This window comes from Vicugna pacos, chromosome 3 (assembly GCF_048564905.1).
Source record: "Vicugna pacos chromosome 3, VicPac4, whole genome shotgun sequence".
Lineage (NCBI taxonomy): Eukaryota > Metazoa > Chordata > Mammalia > Artiodactyla > Camelidae > Vicugna > Vicugna pacos.
The window spans coordinates 85,086,053-85,107,184 of record NC_132989.1 but is presented as its reverse complement, the minus strand read 5'-3'; the positions used below and the strand labels follow the sequence as shown (position 1 = coordinate 85,107,184).

Sequence of the window (21,132 nt, the reverse complement as noted above, 5' to 3'; positions counted from 1 at the left end):
ACCGTTGGTGTTTGTCCCAACGGTCCCTGATGCACGTGCCCTGCCAGGTGGGGTGGGTGAGGGGTAGCGTAATGCCGGCGGGGATGCATCCAGCTTCAGCCTGCGTGGACAGGGAGAAGACTGGATGAAGGGAGACCTCCGGATTATCTACAGTGAGATAGAGCAAGGGAAAAGAAAGGGAAGGAAACCATCTTGCCTGCTCCCCAGAATATCTAGCTCAAAATAGCGCAGGGGAAGGAGTGAATGAGTTTCTCATAATTCAGACTATTAGCAGGACTCTAAAAATGTAACTCTTTGTGGAAGTCCTAGCAATGTAAAAAACCTCAATAGGAAGAGTAGTCAAAGTACGTCACCTCTGGTTATATGACATTATTTTTCAATTAGAAGTAGTTTGTGTGCATACGTATTGTCCCGTTATTGGCTGATTTCAAAGTAAAGAGTCTGTCTTTTAAAATATATTTCTCCATCCATATCCCAATTAATGAAGATGGAAGGTAGTTTGTCCAGCTGAAAGCATGAAAATCAGATCATTTTACCTCCAAACACTTAATGTATTTTTCCCCTTTCTCCATAGGGTAGTTCTTGCATAGGGTACTAATTTACTTTCCAATGATTTTAAGAAATGTAAGGCAAGGAGGGGAGGGTATAGCTCAGTGGTAGAGAATGTGCTTAGCATAGGCAAGGTCCTGGGTTCAATCCTCAGTCCCTCCATTACATAAATAAATAAACAAACAAACCTAATTACAAAAAAGAAAAAAGAAATGAAAGGGAAGTATCAATCCAAAATGAGTACAAATCTGTATAAAAGAGATGAAGTCAGGCATATGAACATGGTACCCACTCAAAGAAAAGAGGGTTTATGAGTACTCTAGATCTGAAAATCTTACCAGATATACTATCAGCGCTTCGAACACAACATAATCCAAAACAGAATTGAGACTCTTTCCCTGTTCCCATTCTCCCCAAAACACCTGTTCCTCCTACATGCATCCTGTTCTCAGTATCACTATCTTCTGTTAAGTAGAGGCAAAGTCAGCCTTCTTTAACTCTTTCCCAAAATGCCCAAATCCAACTATCAAAGACAGTCATTTTAATCTCTGCAGTGTTGATTCCATCTGCCCTCCTCTTGAATGATTACAATAACCTGGTAATTCAGTCTCCAATCTATTCCCCTCCAATCCATTCATTTAACATGCTTATTTGCACCCAGCAAGTGCCAAGCACTAGCCAAAGCAGTGCAGATCCAGTGATTAAGCTCTTAAAGGCATTAAGCATTATCTTGAGCTGATCATATTTCCCCCCTACCCCAAATCCCTGAAAGGATCTTCCTTTCAGATAGAATTAAGTTCCAAATTTTCTAGCTCACATACAAGCCCTTAATGATTTTAACATCTCTCTACCTTTCTTGCATCTCTCACAATACCACCGTTATCTCCAGTCCCCCACGATGTAGGTAATTCCCAGCACTCTCATGTTTACATCAATTCACCTAGCCCCCGCATCTCACAGGGATTATATGCAGAGCCCAGATAGATGCCTTCCCCCATAGTGGGTAGCATTAGAGGAGAGGCATGCTTAGGTTGGGGAATCCACTGCTTTTTCATTAAGCAGGGAAAAGTCTGCTCCCTGTCCCAAGTGGAGAGGTTACCCCATCCCTCAAGAATGCAAATCAATTCTGAGAAATGGTTTAGGTAGAGTCGTTCAGACCTTGCATTCCATTCTTAGCATATTCAGCAAGACATTCAGGAACATGAGAGACCCATGGAGGAGTGTCTTCCAACACAAATATTAGGGTTTCTGCTCCTAATCAATTGATTGCTTTATTGTCACATGTTTTATTTTAGGAATTATTCTTTTTAAAATTTTTACCTTTTGACCCCCTTTACCCATTTCTCCCACCCCCAATTTTATTTTTATTGAATTTTATTATCTTTTTAAAATTCAGAGTGAGAAAAAAATATGTGCCTTCTTGTCCTTCTGCTTCTTTGTAGCACAGAGTTGTGAAAAGACCACAGGCTTTGGAGCCAGGCTTTCTGGGATTTGAAGCCCTATGGCTCAAGGCTATGAGAATGGAAGAGGAACCCACCACTCTGAGGACAAGAGGAACCCACCACTCTGAGATGTCCTCAGCTAAGTGTGAGAGCAACTTCCTTTATGGAAGCTCTTACTGACAAAACTAGAGATGCCACTGTTTAAGTGACAATGTCTGTGGCTCTAACAACAGCCACGGCCACCTGGCTACTCTCCCATATCCATTCTTCTCTAATCCATTTTCTTACAGCAAAGCTAGAATGACCTCTTTTAAGAATCAGTTGTGTCACTTCTCTGCTTAAAGGCCTTCTGTGGCTTCCTAAAGACCAGAACCTTCACAAGGCCTTAGGGTCCTTGTATGATCTGGCCTCTGCCTTTCTCTCCAGCCTTACCTGGAAACCACACACCTCCTTACATTCTATTTACGACAACATTTTCTTTTCTTAAAGAAACCATATTCCTTTCATCTTGAGGGTTTTTGTGTATTTTATTCGTCCTAATGCCCCTCCTCCTTGACCTAGTTAATTTCTGCCCCATTCCAGAGCTCCATTTAAACATTACTTCCTTTTTTGGCTTTTCAGGCCATTTCCCACCCCACTCCCAGTTATTTGCAGTCGTAGCACTCTCTTCTTTTCCTGCTTAGGATTTGTTATGATTCACACCACCACAAATGAAGCAGTAAACAATATGAGACTGACTACAAGAGATCTTGGACAAGTCATTTAACTTCTCTTGGCCTCATTTTTCCCAATTTTAAAACTGAAAGTTTAAATTAAAGCCTCCACCTTCTCTACATTGCTCCAATTTCTATGATTCCAAGTAAAGGTTATTCCAGGAGGTACTATAATGTAGATACAAAGAAAATGGGCTCTGCTGTCCAAAATGGGCTTTGGTTCCAATACTCCCTCTTCTGTTTACTAGCTGTGATACCTTGAGCAGTTATTTAATCTCTCAGTTTCACTTTCCAGGTGAAAACATGATCATAGAACTTTACGTTGAAGTTTTTTTATCAGCACTTAGTACAGTGCCAGGGACAAGATATGTGGTCAGTAAACCTATCATTGTTATGGGTGCTGCTGCCACTAAAAGTCCTAGAGTAGTGTAGTGCAAACCACATATATAATTTTATACAATTTAAAATTTTCTGGCAGCCACATTAAAGGAAGTAAAAATAGGTGGAATTAATTTAAATAATACACTTTATTTAACCTAATATATATAAAATATCATTTCCACATATAATCCATATAAAAATATTAATGAAATGTTACATAATTTTTTTGGTATTAAGCCTTCAAAATCCTATGTGTATTCTACACTTACTTATAGCACAGCTCAGTTCATACTATCTGCGTTTCAAGTGCTCAATATCCACATGTGCCTAGTTGACTATCATGTTAGACAATGTAGCCCTAAGGAGTTCTGGTAGCTCTCCTCCTTCTCCCCCAGGTTTAATCTGAACTACTCCAGCTTCCTCAACCAATTATTCATCCATTGGGTACCATTTTAAGCACTAGAAATAAATATTGCTTAATTTCAGTTTTCATTCAATATAATGGAAAATTCCCTTATGAGACTGGTTAAGGGAACTATCGGGAGACTGTTAAATCCCTTGCAGATAACATAAAAATCACATAATTTATATATTGTGACCTAAGTATGGTGTTCCAGAAGAAAATAGATAAGAAAACATATGCATTCATTTCTAAACAAATATTTGTAAATAGCCCACATTAAAATCTAAAAGCTCTCAGATTGATCTTCTTCACTGAACACAGCCAGGCAGGAAGAATCAGTGTAGACATTCTCAAGATAATCAATTACACTAAAACAGTTTTATTATTCCAAAGCTTCAAGTATTTGACCTAGCTTCATCTAATAAGAATGCATTTGCAGTAAATTAAAATGAAACCTCTCTTTCCTGAAGGTGGCACTGTGAACAAGGAAAATTAGCTCTGTTCTCTAAATTCTTCAGGACTATAGGGCTGTCTTATTAGCTTAAAAAATGTATGCATCCTGGTGTCTTTGATTTCTTAATTGCTATTTTCTTTTCACTCTGATTCTTCAAATTTATTGTCTATTGTAGCTGCACCCATTAACTTTTTGAGTGAGTTTTTAGATTCAGATACTGTTTTCTTGAAAAAAGGTAAATAGCTAAAATGTATTGAATGCCAACTATGTTCAGCCACTGTACTTAATACATTATAGCACTGTTATACAAACTTTAGCAGTGGAATAAAGAAAGGGGCTATTTTTAAATAATATTTAGTGGGGAGTGTATAGTTCAGTGGTAGAGTGTATGCTTAGCATGCATAAGGTCCTGGGTTCAACCCCAAGTACCTCCATAAGAAAGTAATAATATTTAACTCCCGCAGCTCCAATTCACTAGGAAATTTAAGAGTTCTTCTGGGACAACATGTAAGGAGATAAGGTATGATGTTTGTCTTTACTAACTAGAGACTTGACTAAATAAGAGCCTTATTTTGTTACCGGCTACTAAATACAAATGAAGATTTCATCAAATTTTCTATTTTCTGTTAATAAATACCAACTAACCCAAATCAGAATTAGAACTACTTCATCAAGGTACAAGCCACCTAAATTATTTTGTCATCAAATATAGAAAGTTGTAGCTCAAACAACCTTAAACAACCTGACTGCTCAAGAGGCTAGTTAAAATTTAAAACCACCCTCAAAATGTGAGACAGCATAATTTGAATACATGGATTGGCTGTATGCCACGGGTGCTACCATTTTTCTTTTTTCTGCAGCAGTTGCACAGCTCTGTCTCTTAGAAATTTAGTTTAAAAATGCCCAGAAAATTTGAATTGTGTCACTACTATGGAAAACTTGCCCCTCAGCTGCACCACAAGCCTGTCAGATCATCACATGTAAATGAAACACTTCCAACTACACTTAGCAGTAGGCAAACATACCTGTGTAAATACAGAAGCAGTTAACATTTCATGCAGTTCAAATTAGCAAGTGGGTCCTAATTTCAACACAATTATGTTTACCTTTCAGTAACCTTATACACAGGGACCTGATTTGCTAGAGTAAGGCAGCAAGGAAAAATTCTTGAATTCTTCTTCACAGGAATAGGAAAAACAGTAGCACACTTAGCAACATTTACAGTCACATGGCTGGCAATTCCTCTAGAAGCTTATGAAAATGAGGATAGTGACTGCAGGCAGGACTAACCTTTGGCTGCTCTCTGTTCCTTTGAGATGTCCTGTTCAGTAGATAGCATGCACTACAGCATAAACAGAGCAACGACATCATTTCTGCCCTCTGAGAGCCCTCAGACTAAAAGTGAAGGGGAGACCTATGCAATAATAATAATTCTAGTATTGACAGACTGCAAGAGTGACACATGAAAATACAAGGTGTTGTGGAATATTCCTTTTATATAAATAAATATATAGTTGTCTGTAAGCTTCCTCTTCTTAAGGTTAAATCATTTCAATTCCTATTTCTCAGTGCTTTGTTTACTGTCCCCCTCTGACTCCTCAAATTTCAATATTTATCTTAGATTATTGAACTCAAAACTGTACCATCATTATAAAAGCCTGAAAGGCTGAATTTTGGGGAAAAAACTCCGTATTTTCCTCAATTTCCTAGCATTTTGTTCACATTTGAGATAACTACAGAAATGTGCCTGATTCCATGTAGATTTGTTAAATATCTAGCCACAGAGTGTTGGTAAAATAAATTATTCTACATCTCTATAATGAAATGAAGTCATTGAAATATTTCAGAAGTAAAAATCATAAAAGAATCTTCAATACCATTAGGTAGGAGAAAAAATGGGAGTATGATGGGGCTCGATTCCCGTTAAGTGTATATTTGTATGTATGTACATAACAAAACTGTCTGAAATTTCCCATTGAAGGGAGAGAAATACAGGTGTTTTATGTTACTCTTCTTGCTTGCAGTCACTGATTTTGTAACAAGAAAAGATGCTTCATTTTGTAAAAAAATTCTCAAAATTAAAAAAATTTAAATCTTGTTTTATTAGCATAAGAGGCCTAACAAATCTAAAGAAAAAAGTGTCAATTGTTTTTGAAAACTCTTAATTTTTTAGGACTTTTAAGCTAATTTTAGAATAGACACAATATATATGCTAAATTGTAATAAAAATCAGAACCCCACTGCAGAGTGGGTAGGTCTGGCTACCTCAGTAATGGTAAGTAATTGTACCTAATAATGTGATTGTAGAGTTGCCTTTCCTTTGGATTCTACAAATTTTGTTTGTTTATTTGTTTCTAAGATTTCTCTTTTAGCATGGAAATTTCCTTGGGTGGGTCACATTATTCAGTGTTATTTATTGACATCTTAGCAGAAATTAGATAAAAGCAAGAATCAAATAGTGATAAACAAGGGTGAGACAGAGCAACAGATATCAGAGTTTCGAGTGCCAAAAACAAGCTGTTCATAATTTTACTGAGGCAGAAGGAGTGTAAATTCCTCAAGTGCTTGTGTTATCAAGTGAGAAAATGTATGTAAGAGTACTTTTAAAATGTTAGAGCTCTCTACAAATAATAGCTAACATTTATGGAGCTCTAACGTAAGTTCTGTAACTTCTTCCAGTTAACGCATTCACTTATGCATAAAACCTGTGTAGTATGCCTGATTGTGAAGTAAGCCCTGCCAGCATTTCCATTTTGCAGCTGGGAAGCTGAGGCATGGAGAGGTTAAATAGCACACCAGATCCCACAGCTAGAAATGGTTGAGCTAGGATTAAAACCATTACATGCTCCAGCACAGCTCTTAACAACTCAGTATTTTGGTTTAAATGCTGGTGTTAAGGTTTTCTTGCTACTTTCTACAAAGACACTACAGTTTTTTGTTTGTTTGTTTTAACAGTATATACACATAGCATAAAATTCATCTGAAAATATTCCCTAAAATGCCACCTGTTTCTACACATAAAAGCATTTTACTAGCAGAAGATTCCCTGGACTATAGTAATAACATGAAGATTTCCTATCTTTTTATTTAAAAGCTAAAATTAGAATAAATAAATTCAACCTGGAGATCATTATATTAAGTGAAAGTAAACCAGAAAGAGAAAATCTCTTCATATGATATCACTTATATGTGGAATCTTTAAAAATGGACACAAATGAATTTATTTACAAAACAGAGACAGACTCGCAGACATAGAAAACAAACTTATGGTTACCAGTGGGGAAAGGAGATGGGGAGGGATAAATTAGGAGCTTGGGATTCGCAGATACTAAATACTATATATATGAAAATGTTCAACATTTACATTGGCAAAAAGAAACAATATTAAGATAACAGGATAACCAAGTGTTTTCAAATGTCTTTCCACTTATTTGCCGTGATCATTAATTTTATTCAAAGGAAAACAGAAATGTTTTCTGCTTCCCAATAACCCTATCCTCTTTAAAATTTATAAGGATTTTCTATGAATTTATCTATGACCATAGAATATTTAAGCCTATAAGGGGCCAGACTATTTATTTATCTTTTCAGATGAGGAAACAAACCCAAAGGAGTTTATCCAAGTACATGATCTCCTAAATATTAAAAAAGATTTCAGGAAATGTTTGAGCCTGGAAGATTTTTCCTTTCTCTGCTAAAACCAAGACAATTTATAAAACCCCTTCTCATGCAACAAGTGATAATATACTAGGAATCATTTCACAGAAGGTATGCGCAAGAATTAATAAGCTTTTCCAGGTAGAATATATTTAAATTAAAGGAGCATTACATTACTTAAATTTTCTACATTACATCAATTTGCATAATAAGAAATGAGAACAGAAATAGCCAACACTGCAGAGTATAATTAATGTAGTCTCCCTGGTTGAGGTAGAAAGTACATATTTGAAAGACTGAACTTTAGGGCAACTGTAAATAGATTGCAGATTCTGCAGTTAGCATTATCAATTTGGGTACAAAGAACTAATCAATTTCACGTGGACTGGTGTAGACAGGGAATATAGAAATGGGCCAAAGAATGATACAAAAGATGGAGATTTTAAAAAGAAGTGGCTGAAACAAGGACAAGTTATATGAAGCAGTCTGGCCCAGGGCTTTGTCATCACCCTGCCAAGAAATGATTAATTCTTAACTGCAAACACACTCTGCGCTATAGGCCCTTTGTCATCGGCTGTCAGTGTGCATAGACTTGTTTGTAAATAACGTTTGATTTATTTCATAGGCTGTGGATTCTCTTCTATTTGATCAGCCTTCTTTATAACTTCTCAAAAGAATCTCTTCAGGTATTTTTAAGGAGAAACGCTCTAAATGAGTAGAGCCAACAAATATTCATAGATACCATGCTGGACAAGATCTTATGTTCAGTCAAAGTCTTCTCACTCTAACTGTACTCCCCAAAATTAATTTTTAAAAACAAGCCTAAGCTAAGAGACTGTAAGACCTCTTAATAAGAGACTATTTACCTGATTAACTGAAAATCTATCAATGTTATATACTATATGAGATTCCATAAACTGGTATGATAAAAATAATACATTTAATAGAATAAGGGCACATCTGTTACATTTTGACACTCAGTTTTAATTTATCATTCTGATTTGACCTAGTAGTTCCATTTAGTTGATAGATTTTCCAAACTAGCTATAACATTTTCCCCTTCAGTATAAATCTATTAAACATTTTTGGCCCATGATGTACCTAGCTTTTTTGTTGTTGTTGTTGTTGTTGCTTTCTTTTTTTTTTAACATTTTTTATTGATTTATAATCATTTTACAGTGTTGTGTCAAATTCCAGTGTTCAGCACAATTTTTCAGTCATTCATGGACATATACACACTCATTGTCACATTTTTTTCTCGGTGATTTATCATAACATTTTGTGTATATTTCCCTGTGCTATACAGTGTAATCTTGTTTATCTATTCTACAATTTTGAAATCCCAGTCTATCCCTTCCCACCCTCTACCTCCCTGGTAACCACAAGTCTGTATTCTCTGTCCATGAGTCTATTTCTGTCCTGTATTTATGCTTTGTTTTTGTTTGTTTGTTTTTGTTTTTTAGATTCCACATATGAGCGATCTCATATGGTATTTTTCTTTCTCTTTCTGGCTTACTTCACTTAGAATGACATTCTCCAGGAGCATCCATGTTGCTGCAAATGGCATTATGTTGTTGGTTTTTATGGCTGAGTTGTATTCCATTGTATAAATATACCACATCTTCTTTATCCAGTCACCTGTTGATGGACATTTAGGCTGTTTCCATGTTTTGGCTATTGTAAATAGTGCTGCTATGAACACTGGAGTGCAGGTGTCATCCTGAAGTAGATTTCCTTCTGGGTACAAGCCCAGGAGTGGGATTCCTGGGTCATATGGTAAGTCTATTCCTAGTCTTTTGAGGAATCTCCACACTGTTTTCCATAGTGGCTGCACCAAACTGCATTCCCACCAGCAGTGTAGGAGGGTTCCCCTTTCTCCACAGCCTCTCCAGCATTTGTCATTTTTGGATTTTTGAATGACGGCCATTCTGACTGGTGTGAGGTGATACCTCATTGTAGTTTTGATTTGCATTTCTCTGATAATTAGTGATATTGAGCATTTTTTCATGTGCTTTTTGATCATTTATATGTCTTCCTTGGAGAATTGCTTGTTTAGGTCTTCTGCCCATTTTTGGATTGGGTTGTTTATTTTTTTCTTATTGAGTCGTATGAGCTGCTTATATATTTTGGAGATCAAGCCTTTGTCGGTTTCACTTGCAAAAATTTTCTCCCATTCCGTAGGTTTTCTTCTTGTTATATTTCTGGTTTCCTTTGCTCTGCAGAAGCTTGTAAGTTTCATTAGGTCCCATTTGTTTATTCTTGCTTTTATTTCTTCTAGGAGAAAATTTTTGAAATGTATGTCAGATAATGTTTTGCCTATGTTTTCCTCTAGGAGGTTTATTGTATCTTGATGTACCTAGCTTTAGGGTGCTTTAAGTACTTAGTTCAAAAGATAAAACACTTATTGAGTAAATTATTTTCTACACTAAATTCAGATACAAATGCCATTCTCCTGTTGTAGATGTGGCTTTTAGATGCTAAAATTTCTTTATATCACAACTGTGTAAAGATTTTTTCCCTATAACTGTTTTTGTTATTCATTTAACAACTTTAAACTCATTTTAAAATTTCCATAAGGGTAAGTTGAACATGCAGCTTCATTTCCTCAACCTGACTCTTCATGCCAAGCTCTCCCCCACTTACCCTTTTCTCTCCATTCCCTCCACGTAGCAGGGCTCTCCACTCCTGGCATACACGCATCATGGCTAAGCCACTTACTGTGGAGTGTTTACTTTTAAGAATAAGTATCAGCAAAACTTTCTAAATTTAGTGCCAAAATGTCTTGCTTTCAATCAAGAAACAAAAGAGCATAAAGCTAACATTTCTCTAGTAGTAACACCTGTAAGTTCTTTATTTGTTGTTGGATTTCCAGTTTTACATTTTGTTTGTGCAATACTGGTGTTAATCTTACTTTCAAAGCAATATTCTTTTTGATATTTAATCAAAGTAAAATAATATTTTACTTTTTCATTTTTGCTAATTGGTGGTTTCCTAAGCATTGCAGAAAAATCTAGCTTTAATTTCTCCCCTTTGGTCTGAAATATGTTTAAAGTTCATTACTGAAAGACAGGGGAACATTTAAACTAGAGTACCGAAAGTAAGAAACAAATGAATGGGATTTTTTTCTTAAAAGTCTTAAAATTTACAAAGAGACACATAAACATAACAAAGTCCAGTGAGATGAGGGTAAAGCTAAGAAACAATTGTAGAGGCAACTCATTCATAGATTTGCTATGAGAACTTAGTAATGGCATTTAACCGTTTTTCCCCTTCACCTGTAAAGTAAGGTTAATAGTGTTATTATGTAGACTAAAGCATTGCAAGGATAAATAATAGATGTAGAGAATCTTCTTGTGAAGTTTAAGATAAAAGCCAAATGTTACATAAAAATGAAAGCAAAATCACTGAACACTATTCTGCTCAAAAACAAGTCAATTTAAATTTAGAAATAATACCAAATATTATAGATCAAGATCATTTTTATTACTTTTTGTTTGTTCTTTGTTTAACTTGAAAAGGAAAGAGCTGATAGATGAAAGGATGGATAGGTAGGAGGTAGGTAGGTAGATAGATAGCATCAAGATATAAATATTATGGAGAGAAGAGACAAATTTCCCATGAAGAAAAACTCCAAATAATTTATGGAGATAATTTACCCCAAATGAAGGGAAGCATAATCTTCATTTCTTAAGTGGGATACACATACTGACTTTCACAGAGAGAAGAGGAAGAAAGAGTAATTTTATAGTAGAGAAACCTGACAAACACTCTATCAGCCAGGTGATAAAAGTCAACATCAGTAGTCACAACATGTTAATAGGATGTACCCTTGATATGATGAAAATGGCACTTGGTATGATCTTCCCCCCAAAAACACATAACCCCCTCTAATCATGAGAAAACCATAAATGCCAGTAGAGAGGGGCATAGTAAAGTATACCTGACTGATACTCTTCAACACTGTCAAGGATATCAAAAACAAAAAGTTAGAAACTTTCACAGCCATGATAATACGGTAATTGTCAGAACAATATCAGCCACTTTAATTAACTGAATTTAAAGACTGCATCCAAACTGCGGAATACATATCCTTTTCATGCACATGGTACATTCACCAATTTAAACCGTAAGCCAGGCCAATAAACAAATCTCAGCAGATTTCGAAAGATCAAAATCTTGCGACCATATTCTCTAACCAAAGCGGAATTAATGTTGACACCATCACAACTAGCTAAAGTAGAATCTTCACAGGGGAGGCCCACATATTTGGTACATTTTCAATCTCCCCAGGTGATTCAAATGAGAGCCAGTGTTGCAAACCAGTGATTTAGAGATACGGCGACAGCTAGCAAGGGAAATGACCAGAAGAGAGACGGCTGCATCTGGTGAGCAGGGTGGGGATGGGAATATGAGGAGAGCAGATCATTATTTTTCATATAAGTTCTCCTCTATTATTTGATTTTTTAATCACATGTGTGTATGGCTTTGATAAAATTTCAAGTTTAATACTGAAAATTTCTTCCTCAGAGATGCATTTCCCGAGCTCCCTTATGTGAGTGGATTCTCCACTATCACTCTCTGTCTCTGGACCCTGTCTTTATCAAGGTATCTATTCTAATTTTAAGTTACATATTTTTGTATTTACTGTTTATTGTATGTCTCATTCTCTAGCTTCTAAGCTCCACAGGGAGATCATACCTGTTTTATTTGCCAATATATACCCAATATCTTGCACACAGTAGGTGTTCAGTGTACATATTAGTTACATTAATGAATTATTAAATGGCCATATTTACTTTTCTTTTCTACAACAAACATGTATTACTGTCACAAGAAGAAAAATGATGTATTTTAAAATAAATAATTTTATAAATCCAAATGGATGTGGTATCTACATTCATAGTTAAATTCCTTTCTTAGATTAGGCAGTTAAGGATAAAAAGAGATTCTGACCAACAAAAAAAGGAAAAAAATTTATGAAGTGATCAGTGTGTTAATTAACTCAATGCAGGAGAATTGTTTTCTAATGTATATATATCAAATCACCACAATGTGCACTTTAAATGTCTTACAACTTTATTTGTCAATTATACCTCAATAAAGCAAAAAAAGAATTTTTTAATGAAAAAAGTAATACAATGCATTTTCAAGGCTCATTTTACATTAATTTTACAATAATTTTCACATTATTTATAATTTACATTAGTTATATTGTTTTCTAAGGTCTTATGCTCTTATTTTATGGTGTTTTACTCATAAATATTTTTATAAATTCTAAAGATTTGTGGGGAAGACGAAGACATTTAGATTAAATCTTCATGTTAGGAAGTAATTCTACACATGTGTTGCTTTCGAATAGTAGATAGCTTGCTATTTTTCTACTTTTAGGGAAAGATTAATTTTTGGTTTGTACCTAAAAGATTTTTCTCATTCATTTCTCTTTCCTGCTCTATATATCTAATCTCTAGACAATAAATTGACCTAGGTTCATGGAGGAATGACAGCTGTTTCAACCTAGTAATCTTTGGAAGTCATTTCTCCCTTCTTCCCATCCTCCTACAAATATAGTAGATGGTGAAAGCCAGTTAACATTACATTTTTTTGATTACTGTGTTTCTTCAAACATTATTAATATTTACAAGAAGAAAATGTCTTAATTTTGATCACAGCTTAAAAAATGCCCTTTCATTTACACCAAGTTACTAGTAGAAGGCATCAAAGTACTCATTGGACTGGTTTTTGTTTTGCAGCAAGTGTGCAAGTCCCCTCCAGTGTGATGATGAGCAAACATGTTTACCATCCACACTGTGTATCAAACCAAATCCATGTTCATCCGTCAACAAAAGCCACATTTTGTGTTTGTGTTTTAAGAGTTGAAATACATTATATCCTTTGGAATTAACTGAAATCTAAGATTTATAATAGGCTGAGAAGATTCAATTGCATAAAGGTGCTATTCACAAAAATCTATAGCAATTAAAGCTATGGTGGTCTTAAAATTTTACCATTTTCTCAAAAAACAAACTCCAAGAAAAGAAATGCCAAAAACTAATTTAAGCTACAGAAACAAAATAGTTAATAATATCAAATGGTTTCTGTTTCTCGTAATTTTTTAGAGGACTTTATACTGCAGGTGTTCCTGATCTCAATGTAAGTAGGAACAACTGTTAGTTTTCCCCAATGCCTTGAGATCACCAAGAAAGAATTGTCTTATCCAGGCATCAACAATCCCTTGACACTTAGCCCCAACCAAAAGGTCTCCCTCTTCTTTGCACTGAGAAAAAGGAGAGGGGCTGTCTGCTCCTTAGCTTACAGTGTCTTTCTGCCCTATACCCTTCTCCACCCCCAAAGTGGCTTCTCCTTTGCATGAAGAGTTTCACCAGTTTCTCTTAGTGCAGCTCCTCCAAGAGCCAGAGCTCACTTTACTGATGATCTCCATCTGCAGTGCTTCACTATAGACCTCTTCTCTGAATGGTGCCTACTCCCAAAGCTTTGATGATATCAAGCTTTGGATCTCCTCCCATTTAATGGCATTTTGCCATTAAAGTGACTACAAGTCTCTAAACCTAAGTTCAAAGTTTGAGTTTTCCTAGGAAAGGGAATTCTGATTGACTTCTTATATTCTGATACATCAAGAATATCTTGGGTCCAAATATCAAGGTAATAAAACATTTTAATAAAATGAAGGACAAGAACCACATAAATAATAATTCAATAAATACCAAAAAAAGCATTTGACAAAAATCCAACCCCTTTTATTAAAAACATTCAATAAACTAGGGAAAAAAGGGGATCTCATTAACTGATAAAGGATGTCTATGAAAAACCCAAAATAAGCATCATAGTTAATGGGGAAAGACTGACTATTTCCCTCAAAAATTAGGAAAAAGGCAAAGATGTCTGTCCACCCCACTTCTATCCAACATCTTACTGGAAGTACTAGTGAGGGCAATTAGGCAAAAGAAAGAAAGAAAATATATTCAGATTGGAAAGGAAGAAGTAAAACTATATGTGCAGGTGGCATGATCTTGTGTACAGAAAACTTTAAAGAATCCATTTTTTTAAACTATTTGAATTAATAAGTTAATTTAACAATGTTACAGGATACAAGATCAATATGCAAAAATTGTATTTCTATTCATTAGCAATTAAATTATTTGAAATTAAAACTAAGAAAACAATTCCATTTACAACAACAAAATACTATTAGAAAAATAAAATGCTTAGATATAAATTTTGCAAAAGATGTAAAAGATGTACACAGAAATCTACAAAACATTACCGAAGTTAGAGAAGATTTAAATAAAGGGGAAATAGTCATGTATCAGGACATTTAGTATTGTTAGGATGGCAATATGCCCAAATTGATCTACCCATTCAACACAACCCCTATCAAAACCACAACTGGGGTTTTTGCAGAAAATTAATAAAGTAGTGCTAAAATTCATTTGGAAATGCAAGAGACACAGAATTGCCAAATCCACTTTGAAGAAGAAAAAAGTTGAAAGAACTCACACTTTCTGACTTCAAAACTTACTACAAAGCTATAGTAATCAAGGCAGCATAATACTGCTTTAAAGGTAGATATACAGGTCAGTGGAATAGAATCAAGAGTTAAAAAATAACCCTTACACTTATGTCCAATTGATTTTCAACAAGGATGTCAAGACAGCCCAATGGAGGAAAGAATAGTCTTTTTGACAGTCTCTTCAGCAAATGGCACTGGGAAAGTTGGATGGCCGCATGTAAATCAATGAAGTCAGAAAACACCCATAGACCATACACAGAAATAAACTCAAATTGGCTTAAGGACTTAAACATAAGACACTATAAACCTCCTGGAAGAAAACATTGGCAAAACATTTTCTGACATAAATCTTAGCAATTCTGTCCTAGGGCAGTCAATCCAGGCAATAGAAATACAAACAAAAATAAACAAATGGGACCTAATTAAACTTACAAGCATTTGTGCAGCAAAGAAAACCATAAACAAAACAAAAAGCAACGTACGGAATGGGATAAAATATTTGCAAATGATGCGACTGCCAAGGGCTTAATTTCCAGAATATACAAGCAGCTCATACAACCTAATAACAACAATAACAACAACAACAACAAAAACCCAAATAACCCAATCCAAAAATAGGCAGACTACTTAAACAAGCAATCCTCCAATAAAGACATACAAATGGCCAATAGGCACATGAAAAAATGCTCAATATCACTATCAGAGAAATGCAAATCAAAACTGGTATGAGGTATCACCTCATACCAGTCAGAATGGCCATCATTCAAAAGTCCACAAACGATAAATGCTGGAGAGGGTGTGGAGAAAAGAGAACCCTCTTACACTGTGGGTAGGAATGTAGTTTGGTGTAGCCATTATGGAAAACAGCATGCAGACTCCTTTAAAAACTGAATATAGGCCTACCATATAATCCAGTAATCCCAATCCTGGGCATATATCTGGAGAAAACTCTAATTTGAAAAGATACATTCACCCCAATGTTTACAGCAGCACTATTTACAATAGCCAAGACATGGAAACAACCTAAACATCCATCAGCAGATGACTGGATAAAGAAGTTGCAGTATATTTATACAATAGAACACTATTCAGCCATAAAAATAAATAATAAAATAATGCCATTTGCAGCAACATGGATGGACCTGGAGATCGTCTTTCTCAGTGAAGTAAACCAGAAAGAGAAAAAAAAAAACCATATGATATCACTTATATGTAGAATCTAAAAAAAAAAAAAAGAAACAAATGAACTTATTTACAAAACAGAAACAGACTCACAGACATAGAAAACAAAGTTATGGTTACCAGAGGGGAAAGAGGGTGGGAAGGGATTAATTGGGAGCTCAAGAATTGCAGATACTAACTACTGTATATAAAATAGATAAACAAGTTTCCACTGTATAGCACAGGGAACTGTATTCAATATCTTGTAGTAACCTGTTATGAAGAGGAATGTATGTATGTACATGTATGACTGAAACATTATGCTGTACACCAGAAATTTACACAACATTGTAAACTATACTTCAATTTAAAAAGCAAAAAAAGAAAATAGTCTTTTCAACAAATAATGCTGATGTACCTGTGATATCCAACGCAAAAAAATAAAGTTTGAACACCTACTATATACAAAAATTAATTCAAAATTTATCACAGACCTAAATTAACAGATAAAACTATAAAACTCAGAAGAAAACATAGGAGTAAAACTGCAATTTTGAGTTAGACATTGGTTTCTTAGTTATGGTAACAAAAGCACAAGTGACAAAACAAAAAAATTAATTGGACTGCATCAAAATAAGAATATTTCCTGCAAATCATAGCATCAAGAAAGACAAGCCATAGAAGGGGAGAAAGTGTTTGAAAGTCATTTATCTGATAAAGGGCTTGTATCTAGAATATTAATTTTAAAAATACTCTTACAACTCAACAATAAAAAGACAACCAATTTTTAAAATTTTACTTCCGTGAAGTGTAGTTGACTTACAATGTTAGTTTAGTTTCAAGTGAACAGCAAAGTGGCTCAGTTATACATATGCATACATATATTTTTCAGATTCTTTTCCATCAGGCTATTACAAGATATTGAATATAGTTCCCTGTGCTATACAGTAGGTCCTTATTGCTTATCTATTTTATATAGTGTGTATCTGTTAATCCAAAACTCCTAATTTATCCCTTCCCCACCCTTTTCCCTTTAGTAACCAATTTGTTTTCTATGCCAGTGAGTCTATTTTTGGTTTATAAATAAAATTTGTATCATTTTTTAAGATTCCACATATAAGTGATATTATAATTTGTCTTTCTCTAAAAGATGAACCTAAGTTTAAAATGGGCAAAGGATTGAAAAGACTTTTCTCCAAAGAAGACATACAAATGACTAATAAGCACATGAAAAAATGTTCAACATAATATTAGTCATTTGGGAAATGGAAAGCAAAACCACAGTGTGATATTACTAACATCCATTAGTATGGCTATAATCAAACAAATAAACAATAACAAGTGTTGATAAAGAATGTGGAGAAACTGGAACCCTCATACACTGCTGGTGGGAGTATAAAATGGTACAGCTTTGGAAACAGTTTGGCATTTCCTCAAAATGTTAAATGCAGAGTTATCATATGACTCAGCAATTGCACTCCTAAATATTTTATTTCCAAGAGAAATGAAAATACATATACATCTACACAAAAACTTGTACACAAATATTCACAGCAACATTTGAATATTACTTGGCAATAAAAAGAATTTAAGCACTGATGTATGCTATAACGTGGATGAATTTAAAAATATAATAGTAAGTGAAAGAAGCTAATCACAAAAAAATACGTATTATATGGTCTCATTTATATGAAATGTCCAAAATTTAAAACTATAGAGACAGAAAATAAGTGATTACCTAGTTGCTGGAGGATTGAGGAGGAAAATGAGAAGTAACAGCTAATGGGTACAGGATTTCTTATAAGACGAGACAAAAATATTTTTAAATTAGGTCGTGGGGATGGTTGCAAAACCCTTTAATATACTAAAAAATATTAAATTGTATATTTTAAGTGGGTGAATTATATAGCATGTAAATTACATCTCAAAAATTCTGTTTTTTATTTTTTTCTACTTTGTTAACTTTGAGGGGAGGAGGCAATTAGGTTTAATTTTATTTATTTATTTATTGAAGGTACTGGTGATTGAACCCAGGACCTCTTCCATGCTAAGCACATGCTCTATCACTGAGCTATATCCTCCCCTGAATTCTGTTTTTAAAAAAAATAGAATCTCCTGGCTCAGTCAGTTCTTGGTGGTGGTTGTGGATGTTGAGAGCAAGAGGGTGGTGACAACCTAAACTCAGTAGACCCAACCCTGTGTACTCAGGTCTCTTCCCAGAAGGGGGCCAATTGTGATGAGTTTGGAAGCAACCCCAAAAGATATCTCCTACATTAGGAATTTCCGTTTTAAAGAAATAAATGAAAGACAAATCATGAAACCTTAAGAGTTAGGCATGGTCTTAAGCAAGTGCTCAGAGCTATCATTATCCCTCACATAACATGGTATTTGTATTTTCTTTAAACCATGACATGGCTCAGAAATAACTGAATTTTCCATATCTTTATACCTAAATGCAATTTCTAATTATTACTTGGCTGCTTATATAAATCCTAAGTAAATGTGTGGTGTTTTCGTTTCCCTTGTATCACTACAATATGAATAAATGTAAATAATTGTCATGTCTGATTTACCTTGTATTTTGTTAAGCAGCTTTTTAAAAGTAAATATTGAAAATAGTTATGCAAATTTGAATAGGTGTTTGCCTAAAGGAAGGCTTTAGGTCTTTAAATGCAGGAATGATTGAATCAAAGCAAATCACTACCTTAACTATGCTGATTTCCTTACATTTAATGGTACTCAATTTTAACTGTCCTACTTCATGTAAGTTTTCATTATAAATGGTCTTAGATTAATTTTGGATGTAAGTGGAAATAAAATATAAACAACTAGATGAAAATAAGATACAGGACCTCAACAAATGAGTGAATCAAATTTCACTCCAGACAGAAGTACTGGACATTCCTTAATATGAGAGTAGAATTTTTCAGAGAAGGATCTGTTAGGTACTTGGGGCGGTAAGAAAAACTCTGTTAAAGAATACAGACTTGCGGTTACCAGGGGGGTGGAGGGTGGGAAGGGATAGACTGGGATTTCAAAACTGTAGAATAGATAAACAAGATTACACTGTATAGCACAGGGAAATATACACAAAATGTTATGATAACTCACAGAGAAAAAAATGTGACAATGAGTGTGTATATGTCCATGAATGAAAAATTGTGCTGAATACTGGAATTTGACACAACATTGTAAAATGATTATAAATCAATAAAAAATGTTAAAAAAAAAAAAAAGAAAAACTCTGTTAACCCAGTGAGTTAGAAAAAACATAGAATTTTTAAATAACATTTTTAATAGGCCAGTGGTCACATTATAAGAATGCATTTTTAGGCTTGGTCAGAGTTGCAGAACATTGAGATGTGTGTGAAATGTTCTCTCTTTAAATCAATGCATTTTTTGTGAAGGGAAAGTTTTTGCACAGCATCAGAACCAAGCTGCCTCCAGGGCCCTGGCAACTTTCTGTCTATAACTCAGTCTAAGGTACTTTGAGGCAGGGAATTCTGCTTTAACAAAGTTCAGCAATAAATTCATTCAGACTCTTCACACTTATCTTCAACATCAGTCCCTTCACTGAAGGTATTCAGTCCATTATTGAAGCCACCTTCTGAGTCATCTAACATCATTTTTCAAAGCACATTATTGTCATGTCTAACTATTTGAAGTATAGACCTATTTTGAATGTAGATATGAGTTTTATCATTAAAATTTCATCCTAAATCACGAGAATTATTTGCAGAACATCAGGTCAGTTGGTTTTTATTTGTTTTAACCTTTCAAAAAGTGATCTTTAAAATTTTTCTTTCAACAGTGTGTCTCAAAGATGGCCCTAGACCCAGACATCAAGGTCACCTGAGAACTTGTTAGAAATTCACATTCTCAGACTTCACACAGACTCACCACTGAATCAGAAGTTCTGGGGATGGGGCCCAGCAAGCTGGGTTTTAATAAGGTGATTCTGAGGCATGCTACAGCTTAAGAACCACTACTTTATACTACTATCTAACTTGCAATTATGAGGTCATTCCCTTAAAAATAATCTAGTTAAATTATGTGTGCCTCTTTTTAAAAACTGATTTTGCTGCTATAGGAACTGTTCTAAAAACACGCCAACCAATGACTATTTCAGTCATTCCTGTCACGCCTCATCCCTAGACACTGCTTTATTTTCTATATAACATGTTAATTTTCAGACATTGTACACTATTTGTTCAGTAACCGTCTTCCCCACTAGAATGCATGCTTCATGACAGCAAGAACTTGGTTTTGTTTGTGGTTGTCTCCCCAGCACCTTGAGTAGTGCCTGATCCTGTTTGAAATGAAGGAATTATTGAGATAATTTCAGGCTAACACGTCTTCTTGAGCTAGTCTAGACTACATAGCTAAACATAAGTTCAAAGAATCAAGGAGAAAATGGCGAAGCTTTGATTCAAAGTTGCTCACTGAGGTTTCCTACTAAACCAACAACAAGCAGTACAAAGAATTCACATCACGTAAGGACACAGATAAGTGGACACAGCTCCCTTCATTGCTCATATAGCACCCAGTCATTGGGTGGTTAACCTCCTGAAGGAAGTGAGGAAAACACTAGGTCAAAGAAGTTCTGGTTTGTGGGCTCAATCAGCTCAGGGAAGACCCCAAGACTACCTACCACCACATAGAATTCTTGATAGGCCTCTGTTCCATACTTCTGTGTTCTGTTCTCTACAGAATCGTAATCCTGTGCCTGGTCATGGACTTCCCCCACTCCACAAATAGTTCAGAATAAGCCAAGTGCATTCTGTGACATAAGTTGTTCTAGAAGTTATCAATGAGCCCTCTCTTCTGAGGGAAAATTGATGGAA

General features: G+C 34.9%; 1 long non-coding RNA gene across 3 annotated transcripts; it reads left to right on the top strand.

Moving 5' to 3' along the window:
- The first annotated feature begins 88 nt into the window (after positions 1-88).
- On the top strand, positions 89-20,621 carry LOC140689749 (uncharacterized). Of its 3 annotated transcripts, none has more exons than XR_012064835.1 (6): positions 89-344; positions 1,992-2,136; positions 4,407-4,462; positions 11,890-11,984; positions 12,127-12,204; positions 20,100-20,621. It is a non-coding gene; the product is annotated as an uncharacterized lncRNA (long non-coding RNA). The 3 variants fall into 3 exon arrangements; XR_012064830.1 differs by lacking the exon at positions 20,100-20,621 and adding an exon at positions 13,350-13,495; XR_012064833.1 differs by lacking the exons at positions 1,992-2,136; positions 20,100-20,621 and adding an exon at positions 13,350-13,495.
- The last annotated feature ends 511 nt before the right edge of the window (positions 20,622-21,132 follow it).